This window comes from Abrus precatorius, unplaced genomic scaffold (assembly GCF_003935025.1).
Source record: "Abrus precatorius isolate BTA unplaced genomic scaffold, Abrus_2018 Scaffold8, whole genome shotgun sequence".
NCBI classification, from domain to species: Eukaryota; Viridiplantae; Streptophyta; class Magnoliopsida; order Fabales; family Fabaceae; genus Abrus; species Abrus precatorius.
In genome coordinates this window covers 29,251,150-29,275,630 of record NW_020874428.1, presented here as the reverse complement: position 1 = coordinate 29,275,630, position 24,481 = coordinate 29,251,150, and the positions used below count along the sequence as shown (strand labels likewise).

The 24,481-nt window shown below is 36.3% G+C and overlaps 1 non-coding gene across 1 annotated transcript; it reads right to left on the bottom strand.

Moving 5' to 3' along the window:
* Nucleotides 1-2,446: 2,446 nt before the first annotated feature.
* LOC113848718 lies at nt 2,447-2,553 on the bottom strand. The gene has a single exon (XR_003501978.1). It is a non-coding gene; the product is annotated as a small nucleolar RNA R71 (small nucleolar RNA).
* Nucleotides 2,554-24,481: the final 21,928 nt, after the last annotated feature.

Here is a 24,481-nt window from a genome sequence, read left to right as displayed (position 1 = left end):
TTTAATAAGGAAAATATATGAAGAAAGCAGAAAAACTCAAAAAAAGAGAATGATTGAAAGTTTTATTTCAATTTGTAGTTATTTTCGCATTTGTAGAATTTATGCTTAGTTCTTAAGGAATTTATCTTGTTTTTGAAGGAATAATCTGAGCAAAAGTCATGGAAATGGATTATCAATGGAAAGGAAAAGGAAGAATGGCAATGTTGGACTCCAAAATACAAGAATTATGGGATGCAGCCTGGGCATGATCACTATTGTTAGTGAAAGTGATCATTCCAGAGCCTAAAGGAGAAGAAGAGCCTGTGCGTAATCACTTTTATTTACAAGAGTGAACGTTGCCAGTGTGCGTTATCACTTTCGCCAACGAAAGTGAGCGTTCCAAAGAAGACTTCATTCCTGATGAGCTACGCGTTGTCACTTTCGCCAACGAAAGTGAGCGTTCCAGAGGCACTTGTATCAGGACAGCTTGCGCGTGGTTACTATTATTCACGAAAGTGATCACGTGCAGCCCTTGACCTCCTGCGTTGCCACTATTATGAATAAAAGTGAATGTTCTAGAGAAGCCTTCAACTCTGCAAGTTACGCGTGGTTACTCTTGCTCTTGAAAGTGAACACGCGCACTACATAAAGCTTCTGCGTGGTTACTCTTGTGAAGAAAAGTGACAACGCGCAGAACTGGGGTTTCTATATATACATGATTGAAGCGCGAAAACTGGGATCTTTTGCTCATTTTCTGTTTTGTTAGTTAGATTCTCGTTGAGAGAGAGTGGAGAGAAGATTGGGGTCGAAGCTTGAAGCTCCAAGAAGAGGGATCGGATTGGAGCTCGTGGCCATGGCTGCTCTGCATTCTTCTTCATCTTCTTCTTCTTCTTTCTCTGTTTTTGTTGCAATGTGTGCTTAATTTCCCATAGTTAGGGGTTTATGGAACTCGAATTGATGTATTGATTCGACTTTATCTTCTGAACTTTAAGTTCTTGGATTAATTGAGTTGTTAATTCTGTTTTTCATGCAATCTTTGAATGGAAATTCATTGATTAATCAAGAGGAATCTTTACTAATGGGAATTGGATTGTTTGCTCCGATCTGAATTGGCAACCAGAGTTTAGGGATTTCTTAGGGATAAGGAGACCTAATTCTGCAATCTTATAGTTCTAATTCTTAATGCAACCTGAAATTGAATCTCACCTAAGGGATTAGGGAGGTTTAGTGGATTGTTAGGGTCAATTAGTTAAGGAATTAACCTTTGGCTAGGTATATGTGAAACTGATTGTCAATTATTCAATTGCTTGAATGTTCAGAGGATTTAATTGGATTGATATTGATATTCTTGTGATGTAAATTCCTAACTATCCTTCATTGCTATTTCATTTCATCACAAATCTTGTACTCTGTTTTTCTGCAAGTTCTTTACATTTGATTACTCTGATTATTACTTTTATATGATACACCTCTCTTCCCAAATTCGTATGGCTCAAATGGTTATTTTTCTGTGAAGTGATAATTGTGTTCCTAATTCCCTGTGGAGACGATACTCGGATCTTAAATTTACTCATTACTTGCTGCAATCATAGTGCACTTGCTAGTGTTTAGATTGCAAACAACAAGCTTTTGGCGCCGTTGCCGGGGAATTAGAGTTTCAATATCATTAGTAACATAAGAATAGCTAGATTGAGTATTTTGTTTCTCTGAATTTCTATAGTATTAGTCTGTAGTTAGACATTTTGTCCATTCTGCATAATTCTGCAACTTTTAAGCGTGTGTTTCAATTACTTTTACTGATATTTGCTGCATAATTTTCGTGGTGCAGTTCTGAATACTAACTTGTAGTTTACTTTTGCTTCATTTTGATTTGTATATGCGTGGCAAAAATAAAAACAAATCAACTCTAGTCTTTGATCCTGACATAGACATAACCTTAAGGAGATTGAGAAAAGAGTCTAGAGCAGAAAAAGTCATAGGGAGTGATAGTGAATTAGAAGCTGTCCATTCTCCAGAATTTCAGAACAATCCTAGAGTGAAAAGAACACCTACATCTTTGAGACAACTAAATTCAGAAATAGAGATGGCAGAACAAAATAGAATTAGAACATTAGGGGACTATGCAATTCCTAACATGCAAGGTTTTAACTCTTCTATAATCAGGCCAACTATTCAAGCCAACCATTTTGAGATTAAACCTGCTTTATTACACTTAGTCCAACAAGATCAATTTTCTGGTGGAAATTCTGATGATCCTAACCTACATATTTCAAATTTTCTACAGCTATGTGACACCATAAGAATAAATGGGGTTAGTGAAGAAGCCATCAGACTGAGACTATTTCCTTTTTTCTTGAGAGATAGAGCAAAATGCTGGTTACAAGCTCAACCACAAGGAAGCATTACAACTTGGACAGAACTTGTGAACAGGTTTTTAACCAAGTACTTCCCTCCATCCAAAGCTGCTAAACTGAGAGGAGAAATTACATCCTTTGCTCAGCAAGATGGAGAATCATTGTATGAAGCTTGGGAAAGATACAAAGAACTGCTTAGAAGGTGTCCACATCATTGTATTCCAGATTGGATGCAATTAGAGACTTTTTATAATGGGATGAATGCAGTAACAAGAACAATGGTTGATGCTGCTGTTGGAGGTTCATTAAATACAAAGTCCTTGGAAGAAGCTCAGAGGATTATTGACATGATGGCATCTTCAATGTATCAGAATTCAAACTCAAGGAATCAAGGAAGAAACTCTGGTCATGAAGCTAAAGTTCTGGAAACTTTTCTTGCACAAAATCAGCTACAAAATCATTTGTTTTCAGAACAATTAGCTGCCTTAACACAACAAATCAACAATCTGCAAACAGGGAGTATGCCTACCAGTCAGCTAAGTTGTGATTTTTGTGGAGGAAACCATGCAAATGGTGCATGTGAGGCATCCACAAGTGAACCACAAGAGCAAGTGAATTATATGAATAATTTTCAGAGACAACAGCCATCATATCCCCCTGGATTTCAATTTTTGAATAATAGAACTCAGCAGTATTCTAATTGGAATAATCAATATTCTGCTGCAAAGAATTCTAACTCAAATTTGCCTTTTTCTAATGCAAGTCCAGCAACACAACAGCCTTATTTTCAGAGGAATTCATCCACTCAACCACAAGGAAATCAGAAATTTTCCAGACCTATGAATGAGAGGTTGACTGAGATGGAAGAAACTATGCTGCAATTCATGAAGGTGACTCAAACAAGCTTCAAAAACCAAGAAGCTTCTATGAAGAAACTAGAGACACAGATTGGACAATTAGCTGAACAACTATCCAGCAGGGATGAAGGAAGATTTCCAATCAATACAGTAATCAATCCTAAAGAGCAATGTCAAGACATAACTACAAGGAGTGGAGTTGTAGTTGCAAGCCCTAAACCAGCAGAAAAGAAAGTAAATGATGTAGGAGAAAGAAACATTGAATAAGATCTGCAACAAGGAAATTTTAAGCTATTGAAGAAAGACCATTCAGAAGAAAAAGTAGATATGCCTATGAATTCTGAAAGGAAAACCAAAAAGCAACTCTTTGAGGAAGCTTGTAAGCCAATAGACCCAGAAAAATACAAGAGGCTGCCCTATCCTCAGAGAGTCCAAAATCCTAAACAAGAGGAACAATTTGAAAGGTTTATGAATGTCTTTAAGAAATTACAAATTAACATTCCTTTTGCAGAAGCTTTGGAGCAAATGCCTTCATATGCAAAGTTCATGAAAGAACTACTTTCCAGAAAAAGAAAGCTAGAGCATGACAAAACAGTACCTTTGACAGAGGAGTGCAGTGCCATTCTCAAGAGAAAGCTTCCTCAAAAGCTGAAAGATCCTGGATCATTTAGCATTCCTTGTGAAATAGGAAACTGCACTGTGGGAAGAGTATTGTGTGACTTGGGAGCAAGCATAAATCTGATGCCATTGGCTGTTCTGCAGAAACTTGGCATAGAGGAAGTGAAGCCCACCAACATTACACTGCAGCTAGCTGATAGATCATACACTTATCCATATGGAGTTGTTGAAGATTTATTAGTTAAAGTTGACAAGTTCATTTTTCCTGCAGATTTTGTGATTCTGGACATGGAAGTGGATTCTAACATTCCTTTGATCCTAGGGAGACCATTTCTTGCAACCGGGAGAGCCTTAATAGATGTGCAGAAAGGTGAACTTATGCTTCGAGTTCAAGATGAGAAAGTAATATTTAATGTGTTTGAAGCTTTAAAATATCCAGTTGAAGATAATACATGTATGAAGGTAGATATACTGGATGCTTTTATTACACAACACCATATGAAAGAATTTGATGAAACTGCTGTGTTAGAAGAAATAATATCTGCAAGGAATGACAAATCTGAAACTTTGAATGAAGAAGATATCATGGAAATGCAGCAGCAAATGGAAGCTATACCGATGCAAAAACCTGCAGAAAATTTGGTGAAAGAAGAGCTGAAAAAGGACGCTAAAGAAGAGGAAAAGCAAAAGCTAGAACTGAAACAACTCCCTTCACACCTGCGGTATGCATTTCTGGATGAGAAACATGAAAATCCAGTCATCATCAATAATGAACTTAAGGAAGAACAAGAGGAAAAATTGCTCAGAATTTTGAGAGAACACAAATCTGCAATTGGATGGAGTATTGCAGATCTGAAAGGTATAAATCCTTCATTTTGTAAGCACAGAATTTTATTTGAAGAGAATTTTAAACCTGTTGTGCAGCCACAAAGGAGGTTAAACCTAGCCATGAAAGAGGTAGTTAAAAAAGAGGTCATAAAGCTGTTAGATGCAGGAATAATATACCCTATTTCTGACAGCAATTGGGTAAGTCCAGTCCAAGTTATTCCAAAGAAAGGTGGTATGACAGTTGTACCTAATGAAAAGAATGAACTTGTCCCTACTAGGACTGTGACTGGATGGAGAATGTGCATAGACTATAGGAAATTAAATAATGCAACCAGAAAAGACCATTTCCCACTACCATTTGCAGATCAAATGCTAGAAAGACTTGCTGGACATTCATTTTATTGTTTTCTTGATGGGTATTCAGGATATAATCAAATAGTTGTGGATCCTTTGGATCAAGAGAAAACTGCATTTACATGTCCATTTGGAGTCTTTGCATATAGGAGAATGCCATTTGGTTTGTGTAATGCCCCTGCCACTTTCCAAAGATGCATGCTTTCTATTTTTTCTGATTTGGTAGAAAACATCATAGAAGTGTTCATGGGCGATTTCTCTGTTTTTGGTGATTCTTTTGATGATTGTTTAGCTAATCTATCCACTGTTTTGCAGAGATGTCAAGATACTAACCTTGCGTTAAATTGGGAGAAGTGTCATTTCATGGTACAAGAAGGCATTGTCCTTGGTCACAAAATTCCAGAGAAAGGAATGGAGGTGGACCAAGCTAAAATAGAAGTCATTAGTAAATTGCCTCCACCTATCAATGTTAAGGGAGTTAGAAGTTTTTTAGGACATGCTGGTTTTTATAGAAGATTCATAAAAGATTTTTCCAAGATTGCTAAACCCTTGAGTAATTTACTTGTAAAAGATGCAGATTTCATATTTGATGATAATTGTTTGCATGCATTTTCTGTTTTAAAAGAGAAACTGATTTCTGCACCTATTCTTGCAAAACCAGATTGGAAATTACCTTTTGAACTCATGTGTGATGCAAGTGATATCATGTGTTGTACATGCTTTTGATAAGTTTAGATCATATTTAATGGGTTCAAAAGTGATTGTATACATTGATCATGCTGCTCTTAAATATCTTTTGACAAAACAGGATGCAAAGCCCAGATTATTAAGATGGATTCTACTCCTCCAAGAATTTGAGCTAGAGATCAAAGACAAGAAAGGGAAAGAAAACAGTGTAGCAGACCACTTGTCCAGACTTCCTTTGGAGAGTTTAACCACTGAATCATTGGAAATAAATGAAGAATTTCTAGATGAAAAGCTGTTTGCAGTGGAAAACATGCCTTGGTTTGCTGACATTGCAAATTTTAAAGCCACTCAATTCATTCCAAAGAGGTTTACTTGGCAGCAAAAGAAGAAGTTCTTACATGACAGCAAATTCTATGTGTGGGAAGACCCATACCTGTTCAAAATTGGAGTAGATGGGTTAATTAGAAGATGCATTCCACAAAATGAGCAAGCTGAGATACTATGGCATTGTCACAATTCAGAATATGGAGGCCACCATGCAAGTTCAAGGACTGCTGCAAAAGTCTTACAAGCAGGTTTCTTTTGGCCTACACTCTTCAAAGATGCCAAGAAGTATGTAGAAAACTGTGATAAATGTCAAAGAACTAGAAATATTTCAAGAAGACATGAGCTGCCATTAACCAACATCCTAGAAGTGGAACCATTTGATGTGTGGGGGATTGATTTCATGGGACCATTTCCCCCATCATTCTCACACGAATACATTCTAGTTGCAATGGATTATGTGTCTAAATGGGTAGAAGCAATTCCCACCAGATCAAATGATGCAAAGGTAGTGATTTCTTTTATAAGAAAGAACATTTTTTCAAGATTTGGTGTGCCTAGAGTGCTGATAAGTGATGGAGGTACTCACTTCTGCAACAAGTATCTTGAAGCTGTATTAATGAAATATGGTGTGAAGCATAAGGTTGCTACTCCATACCATCCACAAACAAGTGGACAAGTGGAGGTTTCAAATAAAGAGATCAAGCAAATTCTAGAGAAAGTAGTGAACAGTTCAAGGAAGGATTGGTCAAAGAAACTGGATGACTCACTGTGGGCATATAGAACTGCTTTTAAAACTCTAATTAGTATGTCTCCATATCAGCTAGTATTTGGAAAGGCCTGTCACTTACCTCTAGAGCTGGAGGACAGAGCATATTGGACTACCAAGTGGCTTAACTTTGATTTGTCAAGTGCTGAAAAGAAGAGAGTTTTACAGTTGCATGAATTGGAAGAATTCAGACAACAAGCTTATGAGAATGCAAAGTTGTACAAAGAAAGAACCAAGAGGATCCATGACAAATTTATTCTGCAAAACGATTTCAGACCTGGCCAGCAAGTACTATTATTCAATTCAAGATTAAAATTGTTTCCAGGGAAACTGAAATCTAGATGATCTGGACCATTTTTAATCAAGGAAACTTCTCCCTTTGGAGCAATTCTTATAGAAGATTTGAAAACAGGGAGAGAATTCAAGGTCAATGGCCAAAGATTGAAGATCTATCATGGAGAGGAGTTTACAAGGAACATATCATGCATGAAACTGGTTTCTCTTGAGTGAGAAACATTTAATGTCAAGCTAATGATTATTAAAGAAGCGCTTTGTGAGAGGCAACTCATATTTCTAACCCAATTTAAGTTTTCTGCATTATTTTGAATTAACAGTGTTCATAGAAGTCAAAGTCTGAACTTTTCATCTTGGTTACCTTGCTGAATTTGATATTTGGAATAAATCTGGTGGCCGAAACAAGAATGCAGATTGGAATTAATTAGAATGCTTAAAGTTCTTGTACAGTCTGAATAATAGTTATCAAATTCTGCAAATTCTCTGCAAAATACAAAGTTCTGCATCATACTCATCATATTCTGTAATTTTGATGCAAAAGGTAAAGTTTGAAGCATGCTAAATCTGTCATTTGTAGCGAATCTGATAAATGCAATTGGACTTCATGCTATAATGTGTTATGGAAAAGTCAGAATTTCATTGTGAATATGTTAAGCAGAAATTCTGCAGAATTCAACTGTGGTGTTTGTTGCATCTGTAATTTGGAGCGAAAATGATGAATGAATTGAGAGTTCATGATAGGAGTGTGTAATGTAAAAGTCAAAACTGCATAAGTAGGGAGTGAATACATGTTCTGCAGAATTCAGCCTTGGATGAATGTTGCATATGTAATTAAGGGTGAACATGATGAGGGAAATAGGTATTTTATATGGTGAGTGTGTATTGGAATGATTATGATTTGTTAAGTGAGCCAATTAAAGTTTGGAGAACTTGGATTGATGAAAGGAATCACTCTTTTGCAGGAAAGCAATCACGCAGAGATGGAATTCTGAGATTTCTCCTCTGGAACAATCACTCTCGCTGATGAGAGTGATAACGCAGAAACTGACTGGGAAACACAGCTCTCTGGAACAATCACTCTCGCTGATGAGAGTGATAACGCAGAGGCAGATGGGAAAAACACACTCTCTAGATCACTTCCTTTCCTTATCAAGAGTGACCACGCGCAGGTAAGTATGAAATATTTCTTAGCGCGTTACTCCTTTTAATGAAAAAAGTGACCACGCTCAAGCAATAAGCTTGCGCGTTATCACTTTGCCCAGCAATAGTGATAACGCGCATTGCATCCAAAATTTCCAAGCTCTCTGGAACACTCACTCTGTTCGACAAGAGTGATAACGCAGAATTTCATTAATAAGGGAACGTTCACTTTTCACTTAAAAAGTGGGCACGTGCACACGCGTGACCCCAGACTCAATATAAAGGAACCACGCTCACATCCATTTAAACCTAAATCCCCATTTCCCTCTGAAATTCCTCTGACTTTAAATCTTTCGTGAAGCAACCAGTAAGCAATTGCTCCTTCTTTTTCACTGTTATTCACATTTCTGAAGCTCAAGGTACGTTCTCTGCATTCTACGAAATTATATTTAGGGTTTTTCTTTGCTGCAACTCTGGAAAAATGTCAAAAATGGCAAATGGGGAAATATCTTGAGCATATTCAATTTAAGGAACTTTAAATACTGTGAATAGGTTTTCAAAGTCATTCAATCTCCTCTGTTAACATATTCACATCTGCATTATGCGAAAAATCGGAACATGACTTTGAAAGAAATAGAAATATTCCAGTTGCCATCAACGACAATACTCTTTGCATGCAATATTTGAATGTTGATGTCTGAACTGAGTTGTATGGAACGAATTACTGCTATATATTGCACTGCCTGATTGTACAGATAGCATACTGATAGTCCTGCATTAAGCTGATATTTAGTCTTTGATGATAATGAATGAGTGCATTGTTCTAATTGTATGTGATTCAAAGAAACAATAGACAATATTCTGGATGGAATTTTACTGTCAGAAGATAAATTCTTTTAGGAACCATTAGTAGTTGAAATGTGGTTGAAAATTGTGATTCTTTTTCTGCATTCTTGGTGAAATTGTGAACTCTGAGGGAACAAATTATGAAGGCCAGTTTAAAATCCCCTGAATATGGTTTGATTAATTTTGTACCTAAGTTTTGGTATATCTGAAAAGTTAAGAGAGCATGTAAAAAAATATGTTGATGACCTATAATAGCATCTCTGCGTTAACCTGATGTGCTTTGAGAGTGTGCACTCTAAACTACAAATTTAAAGGTTTAACCAATTTTGACTGTGATTGCTTAGTAATTTGCAATAGTGCTTGTGTGTTTATATGATTACATTCTCATGACAGCAACTAATTGTAAAAAGATACATACTGCAAGTTGGAATTCTGCACATGGATTGATTGAATTTATCTAGTAAAGAGATGTATACTGTCACAATTCTGTGTCATGAATTTTAAACTGTCAAATTACTTGCTTGTTTTTGCAGCCACTTCAAAATGGTCAGAACTTCTTTGAATACACCAATTGGACCTTCTAAGAAGACCAAAGCTGGATCTGCCAGCAACACTCCAAGAAGGAGATCTATCAGGAATATGCAAGCTGGAACAGCCAGGAATTCTCCAACCACAAAAAGAGCAAGAACTGATGGTGTCTCACCTTCCTCACCCATTGAAATTCGCTGACCCTCCTCAGCCAAGAGTAACCACACCTGCAACCTATTCACCACCTCAGCTGACCAGAAGAAATGCTTCTTCTACCTCTACCCCTACTGATCATGATCCAAGATTTAGGAGTATTGCTCACGAAAACTATTTCAAGGCAAATATTCTGAGGAGGAAGATTGTCCCAGATAGAGCCTTTGAAATTGCTGAAGGCAACTACCCTGAGTACTCAGAAGAAATTCAGAAAAGGGGATGGGACAACTTCTGCTCCTTAGCTAATAATGGTTGGAGAGAAATTACACAGGAGTTTTATGCAAATGCAATGCGGTTCAAGGGAGACCAAATTCCCAAATTTCACACAATGATCAAGGGTATGAGGGTGGATTTCACTGCTGCCAACATCAATCGAGTGTTGGAAATTTACACTGAAAGGCAACCTGGGCAGATGGACTTCACTGACTTTAAGAATAGTCCAGACAAGAATTATATTGAAATCCTGCACAGAATTGGAAGGCCAAGCACAACTTGGCAGCTGAACCTCACCCAGAAACCCAAGTGTATCACCACTAAGAACCTGCTACCATTTGCTAAAGTCTGGAGTACTTTTCTGTTGAACTCTTTCATGCCAGTCAAGCATAGCTCAACCCTGGCAGTAAAGAGGGCTGAATTATTGTTTGCTATAGTTAATGATATGTACATTGATGTGGGGGAAGTAATTAGTGAATGTATCTTAAATATTCTGAAAACAAAAAGAGATTCACTAGTCTTTCCCTCATTAATCACTTTACTTTGTGAGGATACAGGGGTTGAAGTTGGAGACTACCAAGAGAAAATCAGATCTGCTCCCCCTATCTCTGTCTCAATGGTAAAGGAAATCTATGCCACCACCTCCTGCACTTCAGCTGCACCTATCCCCACCCAGTTCAGAAAGGAGAAGCCAATGAAGATGAAGGACATCCTACATCTTTTGGTTGAAAGGCAAAATCAATTGGCTGAACGACAAACTGAGCTCCACAGCAGTTTGAAGGCAGGAACTTTGCTATTGGAATGTGTGTTGATGAATCTTGGTCAGAAGATGGGAATGACCAAAGATGACCTTTATCACACACCAAATTTGGCCGAGAATGCTCAATGTCTACGCTCATCAGTCTTTAAAGACTTGCCAATCTACAAGACTCATTTTCCACAGCCAACTGAAGAAGTGGTGGAGGAAGAAGAAGATGAGGAGGATGAGGAAGAAGATGAAGATGAAATTTCTGATGAAGAGGATGCCCAAGATGACTAGTTTAGGATTTTTGTTTTCTTTTCTGTTAATTCAAATTTTCTCTTGATGGTCTTGTAATTAAGTTTCAAACTTTTTGGTTTCATTTTAGAATTTGGGTTTGTAATTTGCACACTTGGTATATTTTGGTTTCATGCTAATTCTGAACAATTATGTTTTGAACACACATTAATTCTGCAGAATTCAATCCCTTTTCACTTGATAATTGACAGAATTTTTGGTGTTTTGTGCAGAAATTGTCACAACCACACAACACTCACACACCATGGAAGCTGACACTTGCACAAGCTGCCATGAAAAGGGGGGTTTCATTCTCTACCTCTTATTCATGAGTTAGCTTCACATTACACTGAATTATTCCTGAAAAACACCAAAATACTAGAATAGATAATAAATTGCTGGCTGTTAATCAAATAAAAATGATTGACAATTTTGTGAATTCTGTGTGAATTTCTTTTTAAGTTGTTTTTCCCATTCTCAAATTGAGATCACACTTGTATTTTCAAAAATGAGGCAGTTGCCACTAGGTGCATAAATTTCTGAAGAGTGCATTGTGTTTTCATTAATCCACATGATCACTTATAAATACCTAGTGAGATTTGAGCTGTCTAATTCTTTTTCTTGTGTGATTAATCATATTTGGCTGCATTCTCTAGAACTTGCCCTTGTTCTTAAATTGAATATGCATGTTACAGTTTTCACCCACATGATAGAGGCCATGATTGATATCCTAGTCAGCCTAAATGCCTTCCTTTATGATTGAATGTCTTAGTTCACCCTTTTGAGCTTAACATCCCTTTTCTTGAAATTATCTCATTATAAGCCTTGCTGAAAAACCAATTTTTACCATTCAAAAGATCAAAGGCATAATGAGTTTAATCAAGAATGAGTTTTAAAACTAAGTTTGGGGTGGCATCCAGATTTTAATTGCTTGAGGACAAGCAATGTTCTAAGTTTGGGGTGGGAAATATCTAAGTTTGAGTTCAACAAACCAGAAAGAAAGAACAAAAGTGCTGCAGCAAAATGAAAAATTTATGAAGCAAAGCTGTGAAAAGAACAAAAATGTGAGTTCAAAAGAAAAGAAGTGCAGCAAAGTGCTGCAGAAAAAGAAAAAGAATATCAAAGAAAAGAAGATAGTGACTGAAAGCAAGAAAAGAGATGAAAACTCTGCTGCAAGAAAAATTCTGTTTGCTGCATAAGTGAGAGAATTAAGGAGGAATAATGCAGATCCAGGCTAGTTTTAAAACAAATCACTCAAAATGCCTCTGATCTTTTGAAATTGCATGTATTGTTTTTCATTTTCTTTGATACCTATCTTAACCTTAGCCTTGTTATAACCTGAAAAAGTCCTCTAGATGTGTGATTAATTGTACTAAGCAGAGGAGATGGAGAAATTGGGCAAGCATATGGTAGAATGCAGTGAAATTGATGATTTAGAGTGAAAACAGCACCTAAACACTGTTGAGTGATGAGAAAAACACTTCCAAGTGAGCTGTGATCATATTGATTAATTGTACTCACATGAATTTTGATGAAAAATATGAACTTAGGTAGCAATTCTTACTCAATGATGATTATGCAGTAGGAATATCATGATGAGTATTTGGATGAACAACTTGATTGAAAATTTTGCAGAAAACACAAAATTAGAAATTAGAAAAATCTGAAATAAGCAGTTTATGAACTGAATTTGAAAATGGAGGAACTTACCCTTGGTTTAGTTTGATTTGCTTGAGGAAAAGCAAAAATTCAAGTTTGGGGTGGTGATGAATCCATATTTTTACTGATATTTTAGCATAATTCTAGCTCATTTAATAAGGAAAATATATGAAGAAAGTAGAAAAACTCAGAAAAAGAGAATGATTGAAAGTTTTATTTCAATTTGTATTTATTTTTGCATTTGTAGAATTTATGCTTTGTTCTTAAGGAATTTATCTTGTTTTTGAAGGAATAATCTGAGCAAAAGTCATGGAAATGGATTATCAATGGAAAGGAAGAGGAAGAATGGCAATGTTAGACTCCAAAATACAAGAATTATGGGATGCAGCCTGGGCGTGATCACTATTGTTAGTGAAAGTGATCATTCCAGAGCCTAAAGGAGAAGAAGAGCCTGTGCGTAATCACTTTTATTTACAAGAGTGAACGTTGCCAGTGTGCGTTATCACTTTCACCAACGAAAGTGAGCGTTCCAGAGAAGACTTCATTCCTGATGAGCTGCGCGTTGTCACTTTCGCCAACGAAAGTGAGCGTTCCAGAGGCACTTGTATCAGGACAGCTTGCGCGTGGTTACTATTACTCACGAAAGTGATCACGCGCAGCCCTTGACCTCCTGCGTTGCCACTATTATGAATAAAAGTGAATGTTCCAGAGAAGCCTTCAACTCTGCAAGTTACGCGTGGTTACTCTTGCTCTTGAAAGTGAACATGCGCACTACATAAAGCTTCTGCGTGGTTACTCTTGTGAAGAAAAGTGACAACGCGCAGAACTGGGGTTTCTATATATACATGATTGAAGCGCGAAAACTGGGATCTTTTGCTCATTTTCTGTTTTGTTAGTTAAATTCTCGTTGAGAGAGAGTGGAGAGACGATTGGGGTCGAAGCTTGAAGCTCCAAGATTCGAATCCCCACTCCTCTCTCTCACTTCCTCTAACGAGAATCTAACTAACAAAACTGAAAATGAACAGAACCCCTCAATTTCAGAACGTTTTTGGTATTTATAAAATTTTCCAGATTTGTGCGTTATCACTTTTATGAAAAATAGTAGCTACGCAGAAGGTTTATTGTTGCGCGTTAACACTTTTATGAGAGAAAGTGGCCACGCGCAACTTTCTTGATATTGACCGCTCTCTGTAACTATCACTCTTGCTGATAAAAGTAACAAGGCAGAGCTCAAGTGGTTGCGCGTGATCACTCTTATGAGAAAAAGTGATTATGCACAACTCGCCAAGTTGAAGGCTCTCTGGAACATTCACTTTCGATGATAATAATGGTTACGCAGAGCTTTCCTGATATTTTGCCTCTCTGGAACGCTCACTTTTAATGATAAAAGTGGTAACGCCCAGGCTTCACTTCTTCTTTGAGCTCTGGAGTGATCACTTCCACTGACAATAGTGATCACGCCCAGTCTGCACTTTCTTGTTCTTGTATTTTTGGAGTCCAGACTTGCTTCTTTCTTCTTCCTTGTCATCAAGCCTCCATTTTCATGATCTTTGCTCAAATTATTCCTTCAAAAACAAGATTAAAAACTTAATTCCTAAGCAAAATTTTCACAATTGCTAAGATAGCTACAAATTTAAACAAAACTTCAATTCCTTCTCTTTTTCTGAGTTTTTCTGCTTTCTTCATATATTTTTCTTATCAAATGTGTTAGAACTATGCTAGAATATCAGTAAAAATATGGATTCATCAGTCACCTAAAAAATAAATGTAAGGGTGAGTACTCGACACTATCCAACACACACAAACATAGAGACTCGCCTCAAATACTACAAATTTACTAACATATTTAAATCATGCATTCACAAAACAAGCATCTTAATTTCAGTCACAATCATCATTCATCATCTATTCAAATTTAAAACATAATCAGTACACCCATTACACCAAATTTCACACATGTGCGCTTACTGCTGCTAGCCACACTCACTGTGGCATTGTGATCACAGTTTCACACCATGAATAGTCGCCAGTTACCCCTGCCTCATGGATACCGCGTGGACAGTCACGAGTTGCTCAACAAAGGAAGTGGTCAAAGGTCTAGTTAGGAAGAAAGTGTGTGGCCTGTGGTACACCCACGCTCACTGTTGGTGTCACCACCATTCTCTCTTCCCCAAGGTATTTCTATCGTCTTCATCTTCCACACCTCCAGTGTATTGCTGAATCATTCACAGCATCATTACAACGGCATTCAACATGCCCCATTCACACACATTTAACCACACACATTACTCATCCATAGCACACAGCACAATTATCCATAGTTATTAAGATTACACGACACATAGGCCCACATTCATTCACACACACCGTACAAGTGCCCACATTCATTCTCACACACGACACACATGTCCATTTATACCCATTTCCATCATTCAGGGACACACAAACACAGCTATTCACCTATATTGGGCTCAACCATTCCACTCATTGATAAATCTATATTTTACTAGTACTTTACCTTAGTTTTAATACCTTTGATAAAGAAAACATGTTGGAAAAAGCAAAAAAACTCATAAAAATAATAGAATGATTAAAGTTTTCTCTAAACACATAGTTGTTTTAGAATTTATGAATTTTCTATGTAGAAATCAATGATTCAATCATATTTTTGTAGGAAATTCAAAGCAAAGTTCATGAGGTTGGAAGATCAAAGGAAAGATAGAAGAGAAGTAGAAAAAAATGGAATCAAGGAACAAGGTTTAATGAAGCAAGAGCTGGGCTTGATCACTATCACTGGTGAAAGTGATCGTTTCAGAGCTTGAAAGTGAAAGGAAATCTGCGCATGATCACTATCACTGATGAAAGTGAGCGTTCTAGAGAAACTTCAATCATAGCAAAGCTGCGCGTGTCTCTTTTTGCCCACAAAAGTGAACACGCGCAAACCTCGAACCTTTGCGTTGCTACTTTCATGAAGAAAAATGATCGTTCCAGTCATGAAGATTATCATAAAGGCCTCTGCGTGGTTACTTTAGTGATAAATAGTGATCACGCCAGAAAGGCAAAAATTCTATAAATATGAATTAGCTCAGATATCTTAGGATCTTTTATTCATTTTCACTTTCCACTTGTTTTCTGTTGTTGAGAGAGTCTGAGAGAGAGATTGGGGACAAACACCAAGCCTCAAATCTTGAGGAATTGGATTGAAGATTGGCTTGAAGATGCTTCTTCTTCGTTCATTCTCTTCTCCTTTTCTAATGGCTGTTTAATTTCTTCATAGTTAGGGATTGTGGATCTAAAATAGAAGTGTTGAATTGATTTTGGATCTAAACTTTGAGTATTGGATTGGAATAAGTAATTCATTCTGCTGTTCACATAGTGATTGAATGGAAATTTGATCAACTAATTATAGAAGAACTTTTATCAATGGAAGTTGAACTTGTTTCTCATATCTGAATCAATTACCAAGATTATTGATTTCTTAGGCATAAGATATCTTGATCTTGCAATCTTCTGGTTTCTAATGCTTAATGCAACATTTAATTGAACCAGATCTAAGGAATTAGAGTGATTTAATTGAATGTTAAATTCATTGAGTTAAGGAATTAACCTTTGACTAATATAACGTGAAACTAATTGTCATTCCATCTAAATACTTGAAAATTCAGAACTTTATTGAATCAACACTGAAGTTTTAGTGATACAATTTCCTAGCTATATTTTCTATATTTGTTAAATACACACTTTCATGTTCATTGTTCTGTTTTGTTTTCTGAGTTCAATATTTGTTACTTTAGCATCCAAACTTCATCTGAATTTTGTGAAGTTCAACTAATCGTGGACTTGTGAAGTGATAATTGAGAACTTTATTCCCTGAGGACGATATTTGGGACTCAAACACATTTCTAACATTTTATTACTTGCTACAATAACACTAGTATACTTGCTAGTCAAAATTACCTCTATTGAGAAGGTGACACTCATCACATTCAACATCAATTCTTTATAAAAATCCACTCAAATAACTTTCAAATCATTATAATCATACCCACTACACATTATCTATCTCAATCACATTACAAAACATAGAAATTAAACAGGTTTTAAGCAAAATGAGATAGGGTAGAGTCCCTCTTTACTTCAAATGAAGACCTACACACCAAAACAACAAGGTAGGTGCTCCTTCACACAAACTTTGACCTAATTACATATGAGAACCCCATGACAACCCAATAAGAACTGAGAAAACAATGAGTGGAATGAGAAATCATAAACCCTAACCATGGAAACTAACCTCCAAGCGTTCCCAACACAAATCCAACCTTCAATCTAGCTCTCGAACGGCTTTGGAGGCAATTTAATTGGTGGAATAGGGTTTGAGAGTGAGGGAATCAAAGAAATCTCGAAGAAAAAGTGAGAAATGAAGCTCCCCCAAACCCTAACCCTTTTAAATCCCTTTCTAGTCGCGACACTCTTACTATAGCAAGGGGACCTCGCCGCAACGACACCCTCTCTCGCTATAGTGAAAAACTCAAACAAAACTGTACTCTGATTTCTGCAGAATCTCGCTACAGCAAGACCCTCTCGCTACAGCGAGATTGCACCCAGAAATGCACCCCAAACTGTGGCTTTGTCGCTACAGCGAGGGACCTCTCGCTATAGCGACAAGGCGACAGTTTCACACCCTTCTTCCAGTGCCTTCTCGCTACAGCGAGAACGGCACAGTTTCATGCCTCACGCCTAGGGCCCTCTCGCTACAGCGAGAATGCCCTACAACAACATTCATACTTAGCTTGTATACTCATACACACATATATATATTCAATCTATCCAGTCCAGTCAATCCAATCCATTCACTTCATACATATATGTACATATATAATAGATACACAACACATTAAAGTCCACGTAAACACTTATATTAATAAACAAGCTATATTACAAAATTCAAGGCGTTACATCCTAAACCCCTTTAAATCCCTTTCTGGTCACGACACTCTCGCTATAGTAAGAATTGTACTCTGGTTTCTACAGAATCTCGCTACAGTGAGACTGCTCCTAGAATTGCACCCCAAACTATCACTCCTCACTACAGCAAGAATACCCTGCACCAGAAACTTAGCCAATTTTTCATAAATCAAACCAGCCACAGTTCAACATTCTCAGTACACACACAGTTATGTTCGGACTACCGTCGCTCCGGCTTTCTTCTCTTCTCCCTTCACTAGATCTGTGTTGGTTATACCACCGTTCTAGTTTCTTATGAGCTAATTGTTTTACATACTGCACTTTTAATTTCTGCATATTATTTAGTAGTCCTGCTACTGCCTACTTTCCTTTCTGCACTTTTAATCTACATATTTCTGTTTCCTTGATCCACTAACATAATCTGGTATCAGAGCCTGATGGGGAAGTAGGAATATAACTGTTAATTGTCTGTAACTATGTTCTTCTGGATCTGGACTTTAAATTCCTTTATGAAATTTCTGTAACCATGGTTTATAGGCTGGACAGCTGACAGGCCCTTCGGGTGAGATCAGTAATGATCGTCCCTGTCTGTAACAACGCCACGAACTAATGGTATTGAAATATTGCTTTTGTACAGTTCTGCATATCTGAAAATCCTTGCTTTTCCTGATAAGATTTTTGTCTAAGAGATCTGTAATCTCTTTCTGACAATAATGGAGGAGCTCTTCATTCATCTGAATTGGTCTGGCTTTAGTGGGAATTTGGGTATCTTTGAATCCTGATTCATAAGGGAGACTGACAATATGTTTTTTCCTATTCCAGAAAGCGCTGGGTAGGTCAGAACATATAGAAGTTTGGATTTTGTTTAAAAGAGATTGGATTTTCTTTTGAAGTGAGAAATTAGCTAATTGTTTTTCAATATTAGCAAAAGAAACTTCTTCTTTTAAAAAGTTAATCTGATTAACTTTGTTTTGAATAAAATTAATATTTTTTGTAAAGGGCTTATTAGAAAATTTGAAGGTTATTTGTTTCCCTAAATGTCGAGTGGATATACCATCTTTCGAAATTTGCAAAGGGAAAAGAGCTTTTATGAAAGGTGTTCCCAAAATCACTTCATTTTTTAAATTTTTAACAAGAAGAAAGTTTGTTTCAATCTTAAGTTCTTGATTTTCAATTACAGCTTTAGAAAGCTTATAATTAATTTTCAGTTTTGAACCACTAGCAGTGCTGAGTTTTTCAGAGGTTTTTTCAAAATATTTTGTAGGAATTAAACCTTCTAAAATACAATTTGAATCAGCACCTGTATCAAAAAGGGCCAAAGTGTCAAGAACAAAATCATCAATAATGATTCTGATGTTAATGTAAAATTTTTGTATTTTGACCTTGTTGATCAAACACATAAAAGTTTCTTCTGGATTACCAGAGTCAACCTTTACAGAATCATTATCCTCAGGAAGTTCTACTTTCTCAATGTCAGAGTCATCATCTAACTGAGAAAGAATAACTTGGTGAATTTGTTGTTGATCTTTGATTTCCCTGATTTCTTTCTTGAGATTATTTATCTCAATCTGGAGATCTTGAATAGTGGTTGGTTTAATATTAGAATTCTTTTCTAATCTTTTGAAAATATCTGTAATATCGAATTTGTTTGAAGTAAAATATTCTTTAGGTTTAGGTTTATTTTCTAAAACCTCTTTGAATTTGTTTAAAAATTCTTTTCTTTCTTGAAAATCCGAAATAGAGCTTATAGCTTCAAAAAGAAGATCTTGTTCTTTTGTCAAAACATTGATTTCTGGAGTTTCATCACTGTCAGAAGAAGAAGCTTGATCATCATTTTGAATTTGGTTGACCTCTTCTTCAGATTCTTTATTAGAATCTTCCTCTTCATCAGAGGTATTAGCCAGGAGATTATTGATTTGGTCCTCTAAAGAAGCTCTAGATTGAGGCTACTAATCTTTTTCTTTAGCCTGCAATACTTACTAATATGACCAGGTTTACCACAATTGTAACAGGTTACGCCTGTTCTGGGTTTTTTGGGAATATTGGTAGGGATGACATTATCCCCTTGTTTTTTAGGACTGGGTTTTCTATTGTACCTGCGCTTATAGGGCTTTTTGTAAGGTTCTACAGCTTCTTTCTTAGGGGCATGTTTCTTTCTTTTGGGAGAGCAGGATGGAAGACCAAACTGTTCGCAGAATGACCCTAATTCTTTCTTGCTCAAAGCTTTTTCTTTAGCAAGTTGTTTTTGGAGTTTATCTTTCTGGCAAACTTTAATACCGCTATGGATAATGATAGCAGTAAGTTGACCATAATCATAATTATCATAATTGATTTCTCCAGTAGAAGAATGACTTCGGAGTTTACTTCTAATAAGATCTCCGAATGCTTTAGGAAGACCATCAAGATATTTTTCTTTCCAATAGGCTTGGTTGCAATCTTCCCTAGTAAGGACCCTAGACATAAAGGTATCTTTATACCACTTGAAATGTTCTAAGGAATCACATTTGAGTTTTGAAAGTAACTCACCAGATCTTTCTCTCCAAAGAGAAGGATCACCCAGGAAATGTTGGGATATTGTGTATAATAACGTATACACAGCATCAGGGAGATGCTCATTGTCACTGACAATGGTTTTACCTTTATCATTAATTTTAACTGCAGAGAGAATGTTATCTCTGTCAGCTTCAGTGAGATAATTATCCCACCAACCTTTGAGTTGGCCAGTAAAACCAGCAACAAGAATATAGACAATGGTGTCTTCAGGCATATTTTGGTTAGTAAAATAGCCCATAGCGACAACCGACATATTTTGAAGTTTGGCAATGATATTATATTCAGATAATCCATCGATATTCCAAATATAGATATCATTAGAATTAAAACTTTGAATAAAATCTTGTTTTTCTTCTAAAATAAGATCAGGAGCAGTAGCTCTATTATAATAAAGCTTGGAAGAATTTTTCCAATTATTGATAGGATTAATAGCTAAGACAGAGTCTGTTTCAGAACAATGTTCTGAATCAGTCTTAGAGATGGCATTGATAGTTTTGGCAAGAGACCTAGTTCTGGGTTTAGCACTAGATTCTTCAGAAGGTTGAGGAGTGTCTGGAATGGTAGTGAGGAGACTAGTAATTTTACTAAGTAACTCATTTTGATTTTCCTCATTTATTTTGGTTTTCTCTTTTTGCCTAAGTTCTAAGATTTTCTGCTTAGCTTTGGCGCTGATCTTAAAAGGTTTAAAAAGAGGTTTTTCTAGTTGTGGTTGGGAGGATGAAGAAGCAGTTTCTTCAATTTTCGTTTTGACAGGATTAACAGAGATTTTCTCTCCTAAAACCTGAAGGTATTTATTGGTATAATTGGCCTGTTCCATAAGGCCTTGGATGTCATGAGGAGTGATAGACTCATCAGCACTCTTAGATTTGAAAGGAGTGGCAGTAACAGGGTTACCGCCTTTGTCTTTCAAATTAGGCAATTGGTATTGAGATGTAGGCGGTAAATCACTTTGGACTATTTGTCCATCTTTGATTTGCCAGGTTATAACATTAGCAGAGGAGGTGCTAATAACATCTTCTTGCCAGGGATAATTAATATTATTTCGAATGGTATAAGCATGATACCAATCAAAGAATGGAATATTTTGTTTGACCTTTTCGAGAAATTGATAGAATTTCTCTTGGATAGCAGACCTGTCTTTTCCCCTATAATTTTGAAAGAACCACTCTCTTTGAGGTTTCCATTCCTCAGAGTAAAAATCTTTCCTAAGGGTTTCCTTATCTATAATGAATTTATGAGATAACATCATAAGACTCATTAAGGGAAGAGTAAGTTGGAGATTGGATACTCTGATTTTCGTCTTCTTTTTCAGAAGTCTGATAAACATTTCTAGGAATCCTAGAAGAAGTGTCTAAACCTTGAAGATTTAGAGAGGGGTCATGATTAACAGACCTAGGAATATCAGGTCTAACATAAGATCTAGAAGAAAAAGATCTCCTAGCAGAGACAAAATCAGATCGATTACTATAAGCATCGATCCTAGAGGAGAAAGAGTTTCTCCTATCAAAGGTTATTTCAACCTTTCCAGAATTGTCCTGTGAGATGTCCTGTATTTGAGGAGCAGGACGAGGAACACTAGGTGAGGCTTTATCCATCACCCATTTTTCTGGGAGAGTAACCTCATCCCATTTAATAATTCTAGGTAGAGAAACATTAGCCTTTGTCATATCAGTGATAAACAAAGTAGTTTCTCCCTTTTGAGGCTTGAGAAGGACTCTAGAGGCACAAGAATTCATGACCTTATACTGAATCCTATAGATTAATGCGGCGGGAATAGATCCCTCTTTCATGTCTAACCCATGAAAGCAAATATTAAGAAATAAGGAGTCTAGGATGTTACAAAAAGACAGGTCTGCTATCCAAGAGAAATTCTGTCAATTTCTCGAAAAGGTCAAACAAAATATTCCATTCTTTGATTGGTATCATGCTTATACCATTCGAAATAATATTAATTATCCCTGGCAAGAAGATGTTATTAGCACCTCCTCTGCTAATGTTATAACCTGGCAAATCAAAGATGGACAAATAGTCCAAAGTGATTTACCGCCTACATCTCAATACCAATTGCCTAATTTGAAAGACAAAGGCGGTAACCCTGTTACTGCCACTCCTTTCAAATCTAAGAGTGCTGATGAGTCTATCACTCCTCATGACATCCAAGGCCTTATGGAACAGGCCAATTATACCAATAAATACCTTCAGGTTTTAGGAGAGAAAATCTCTGTTAATCCTGTCAAAACGAAAATTGAAGAAACTGCTTCTTCATCCTCCCAACCACAACTAGAAAAACCTCTTTTTAAACCTTTTAAGATCAGCGCCAAAGCTAAGCAGAAAATCTTAGAACTTAGGCAAAAAGAGAAAACCAAAATAAATGAGGAAAATCAAAATGAGTTACTTAGTAAAATTACTAGTCTCCTCACTACCATTCCAGACACTCCTCAACCTTCTGAAGAATCTAGTGCTAAACCCAGAACTAGGTCTCTTGCCAAAACTATCAATGCCATCTCTAAGACTGATTCAGAACATTGTTCTGAAACAGACTCTGTCTTAGCTATTAATCCTATCAATAATTGGAAAAATTCTTCCAAGCTTTATTATAATAGAGCTACTGCTCCTGATCTTATTTTAGAAGAAAAACAAGATTTTATTCAAAGTTTTAATTCTAATGATATCTATATTTGGAATATCGATGGATTATCTGAATATAATATCATTGCCAAACTTCAAAATATGTCGGTTGTCGCTATGGGCTATTTTACTAACCAAAATATGCCTGAAGACACCATTGTCTATATTCTTGTTGCTGGTTTTACTGGCCAACTCAAAGGTTGGTGGGATAATTATCTCACTGAAGCTGACAGAGATAACATTCTCTCTGCAGTTAAAATTAATGATAAAGGTAAAACCATTGTCAGTGACAATGAGCATCTCCCTGATGCTGTGTATACGTTATTATACACAATATCCCAACATTTCCTGGGTGATCCTTCTCTTTGGAGAGAAAGATCTGGTGAGTTACTTTCAAAACTCAAATGTGATTCCTTAGAACATTTCAAGTGGTATAAAGATACCTTTATGTCTAGGGTCCTTACTAGGGAAGATTGCAACCAAGCCTATTGGAAAGAAAAATATCTTGATGGTCTTCCTAAAGCATTCGGAGATCTTATTAGAAGTAAACTCCGAAGTCATTCTTCTACTGGAGAAATCAATTATGATAATTATGATTATGGTCGATAATGTCATCCCTACCAATATTCCCAAAAAACCCAGAACAGGCGTAACCTGTTACAATTGTGGTAAACCTGGTCATATTAGTAAGTATTGCAGGCTAAAGAAAAAGATTAGTAGCCTCAATCTAGAGCCTTCTTTAGAGGACCAAATCAATAATCTCCTGGCTAATACCTCTGATGAAGAGGAAGATTCTAATAAAGAATCTGAAGAAGAGGTCAACCAAATTCAAAATGATGATCAAGCTTCTTCTTCTGACAGTGATGAAACTCCAGAAATCAATGTTTTGACAAAAGAACAAGATCTTCTTTTTGAAGCTATAAGCTCTATTTCGGATTTTCAAGAAAGAAAAGAATTTTTAAACAAATTCAAAGAGGTTTTAGAAAATAAACCTAAACCTAAAGAATATTTTACTTCAAACAAATTCGATATTACAGATATTTTCAAAAGATTAGAAAAGAATTCTAATATTAAACCAACCACTATTCAAGATCTCCAGATTGAGATAAATAATCTCAAGAAAGAAATCAGGGAAATCAAAGATCAACAACAAATTCACCAAGTTATTCTTTCTCAGTTAGATGATGACTCTGACATTGAGAAAGTAGAACTTCCTGAGGATAATGATTCTGTAAAGGTTGACTCTGGTAATCCAGAAGAAACTTTTATGTGTTTGATCAACAAGGTCAAAATACAAAAATTTTACATTAACATCAGAATCATTATTGATGATTTTGTTCTTGACACTTTGGCCCTTTTTGATACAGGTGCTGATTCAAATTGTATTTTAGAAGGTTTAATTCCTACAAAATATTTTGAAAAAACCTCTGAAAAACTCAGCACTGCTAGTGGTTCAAAACTGAAAATTAATTATAAGCTTTCTAAAGCTGTAATTGAAAATCAAGAACTTAAGATTGAAACAAACTTTCTTCTTGTTAAAAATTTAAAAAATGAAGTGATTTTGGGAACACCTTTTATAAAAGCTCTTTTCCCTTTGCAAATTTCGAAAGATGGTATATCCACTCGACATTTAGGG